Source organism: Saccostrea echinata, unplaced genomic scaffold, assembly GCF_033153115.1.
Source record: "Saccostrea echinata isolate AGI-Se365-2 ecotype Australia unplaced genomic scaffold, CSIRO_AGI_Sech_v1 ptg000019l, whole genome shotgun sequence".
Taxonomy (NCBI): Eukaryota; Metazoa; Mollusca; class Bivalvia; order Ostreida; family Ostreidae; genus Saccostrea; species Saccostrea echinata.
In genome coordinates this window covers 5,731,737-5,734,517 of record NW_026889768.1, presented here as the reverse complement: position 1 = coordinate 5,734,517, position 2,781 = coordinate 5,731,737, and the positions used below count along the sequence as shown (strand labels likewise).

The following is a 2,781-nucleotide window of genomic DNA, read 5'->3' as shown; positions in this document are numbered from 1 at the left end:
CGAGTGTGATGATGGAGAAAGCACGTACATCTACCATATCTTTCTTTCTTTTTTTGAAAAAATAAAAATTCGCGTCAACTACAATTCAAGTGATACTAGAAAAGACCTCAATATATGAAAGTCGCTTTTGTTAGGTATGCTTTTGATCGGTAGGCTAAACATTATGCTTTGTTCCAACATATGTGCTATTTGTTTTGAAATACATGTAAATGCGACAATTTGTAAATTTAAAGTAGGCGTATATTAAATTGGCATGCAAGATAACCAAACTTTTTGGCTTATGTATACACTCAAGGGATCGGAACTGCAATATTTCTATAAATAGATCCACGCGCATACGAGTGAAAAATGTTGGATCTAATTCTTGTTCAGGTGTAACATATATTGTAGACGGTACAATTTCCCATAATTTTCAGACAATTGGCCACAAAGAAGCGTGGATTGGAAGAAATAAAGAAAAAAAAATTACAATATCAAATCAAGAAGTAAGTTTAAGTTAAAACGAAAGGAAGTAAAATTTTACTGTCACAAAATTTTGATTTGCTTAATAAGATTTTTATATTTATCAAATAAATACTCAACTCATACTGATATATTTAACTGTTTAGAGAGAGGAACTAGTGTATTATTAGAATTTGTTTCCAAGCCTTCTAATTTGTTCAGTAAAATATGTCCAGAACAACAAAACAAAACTGTCATCTCTTAATCTCTGGATATAAATTCATTTTGACTCTCTAATGTCTTGTGTTATTATTAATTGTTTTTTAAATTAAATAAAATTAGATTGTCATTATGTATAATAATGAACCATGTAAAATGTGTTCATACAGGCAAAGAGAAGTTGGACAGTGCCAAAAGGCCCAAGACTGAAGGAGGCCCTCCCTAACCCCCACTTACTGCAGAAGAGACATTCTTGAGGTTATCTGAGAGTGAACCAAGTGTTCGTGGTGCGGAGGGAGAAATTGATACAGATGGTAAAAACATTTAAAATAGTATTAGATTGTTTGACTCAGAAGTGAATGAGAGCCAGCTGCAGTCTGCACAACAAGGTATTTTACAAGTGTAGCACAGAACTGTACTTGTGTGATGTAAAAATTAGTTCTCCCTTATAATTAAACAGAGTTTTAATACATGTATATTAACTGTAATTCCAACTTTTCACACAAGCATTCTAATGTTATTAACTTTTAGTGTATTAGTATTATTTGTCTTATTTAATTTACTGATTTGCTTGCATCATCTCAGTCTTTGCCAATGAATGAAAAACTGATGAACAGAATTTATTGTAGGTTCACAATGTCAAGAACAGACATCAAATGGAAAAGATACATTAAGTTCAGTTGATCATGGTACATAATTATATATGTACATTTAATTTCTATCCAATGTCATTTTTGAAAATGATAATCACATACTTTTGAATACAAATATCAGAGTGACTTCACTTTAAATGAGAGTGTTATCATTTCTCAATCTCTTTGTTTAAGTTCTTAGGATGGTTCAAAATGTAAAGAGAAAAGAGAAGACAGATTGGTTCAGTTAATTACATTTAATGGTACATGCTAATGTAGACTCATGAAATCCCTTGACATACTACTGTTTTTCTTTCCAAGTTACAATTTTAGAAAAAGTAAACATTGTGGATATCTGCATAAATAACAAAGTCATACAAATCATAAAATGACCCCCTCATGTTTTCAGCAATGTAAAAGGGAAAAATTACTTATATTTGTATATGGCTAATTATTTAATATCTTCTTTGCCTGTATGAAAATAATAGATATCAAAGTACAACTTCTCAAAATTAAAAAAAAAAAATACATGGATGTTAAATTTTAAATAAAAAAAAAAATGAACAAATTAAAATGAAAAAAAGCAGTTAAATTAAATTACAGGTGAAGCCAAAAGGAGAAAATTGGAGGAGCTGGAAGAGAGAAATTTAATATTGGAGAATCAACGACTTGAGGAAGATGTACTCAAGATAAAAGAAGAGAGAGAAGTTCTTGCTCTTAAAATGGAAGTCCTAGTATTAAAAAAGCAAAAACTGTTATGTGAAATTCAGTCATCTTATCCAGATTTTATGACAGTACTATCATCTGAATTATAATCATTTTAGTTTTGCAATTCATTAATGATTATTATAATACATGTATGAGAGAGAGAGTCAATATGCATAGACTAATATACAGTTGTAGTTACATTTCATAAAACATATTAATAAACTGACTGCCTCTGACTAAAAGTGTTTATATTTCACAAATTTTAGAAAATCAAAATAAATAAATAAATAAATAAAATTTCATAAAAAAAATAAATTAAAACAAAAAAGGAAATAGAGAAACTAGAACTACATCCTCACTGAAAATTTAATCAAATATAAAAAAAATCCATTGGTGATGGCTGTTCTCTTCAAAACACCATCTCTCCTGTCCTGATGACCAGGGGCCTGTTTTACAAAAGAACTTACGACTAAGACCAAAATTTAATTCTACTTATAACTTTTTAATTTACAATATATTGAAAATGATTTTAATCTTTTTAAAAGGAATGTAGTAAGATATTTTTAAGCTAACAATTTTAAACAGAATAATTAATTTTGCAAAATTTTACAATCAACTTAAGTTTTTGGTCTAAGTCGTAAGTTCTTTTATAAAACGGGTCCCAGTGTCTTCAATGGCTTGTTGCAAGCAGTGCCTCACATCAATGTCTGCACAGTCTTCTTGAATAAAGATATCACCTCTTTCAATGCCAATATTGTGAAGGGTCACACAGGCTACTATG

General features: G+C 29.4%; 1 long non-coding RNA gene across 1 annotated transcript; it reads left to right on the top strand.

Annotated features, from left to right (window-relative positions):
* The first annotated feature begins 1,008 nt into the window (after positions 1 to 1,008).
* On the top strand, positions 1,009 to 1,529 carry LOC133189789 (uncharacterized). Its single transcript, XR_009721527.1, has 3 exons — positions 1,009 to 1,049; positions 1,290 to 1,349; positions 1,488 to 1,529. It is a non-coding gene; the product is annotated as an uncharacterized LOC133189789 (long non-coding RNA).
* The last annotated feature ends 1,252 nt before the right edge of the window (positions 1,530 to 2,781 follow it).